Raw genomic sequence first — 694 nt, 5'->3', positions numbered from 1 at the left:
TACATTTTGCCCATATTTGCATGCATCATTGACACCACGACTATAGTGCGTCCAACATTGGCAATCCTTTTTTATTTTTTAAAAACGCATTGTGGCCGAGCACGTCTTGGGGCTCTGTTCTGTTCTGCTCTTTTTTTCCTTTCTTCCCTCTTTCCCTTTTTATTTGTTATTTCAGTCTCACTTTTTTATTTATTTATTTGTTGCTTTTTATTTTTCTTGTTCCGCTGTATTGTTTTTCTTCTAATATCCTTTTCTCTTTTATCTCTTGTATTTGTTTACTTTTACTTTTTATTCGATTACTATTATAGACACCGGGATTTTGTGTATTTATTCAGGGGGATAGTATTCATCCGCGACCTCTATATTTTTAATTTTCCGTCTTTTTAGCGCAACAAGTCCAGCAAACCAAAAAAACACAACAGGGGGCCTCCATGTACACGATGGGGAACACACGAATGGAGACATACTATGGATTCGTCAGTACGTCAGAGGATGCATTGGCGCTATTCGAGGCGTGTCGACTGGGATACAAGCAGCGGGTACCACGACGACTCAGCGATGACGAACGCGCAGCAATCCGATCCGGGTCGGTGTTTGTTTGGGAAGAGACCGAGAGCGGGATGAAGCGGTGGACGGACGGGCGCAGCTGGTCACCGTCGCGCGTCCAGGGGTGTTTCCTAACATACCATGAGTG

This window comes from Kickxella alabastrina (assembly GCF_025024165.1).
Source record: "Kickxella alabastrina strain RSA 675 chromosome Unknown BX661scaffold_54, whole genome shotgun sequence".
NCBI lineage: Eukaryota > Fungi > Kickxellomycota > Kickxellomycetes > Kickxellales > Kickxellaceae > Kickxella > Kickxella alabastrina.
This window is presented reverse-complemented; position numbering follows the sequence as displayed.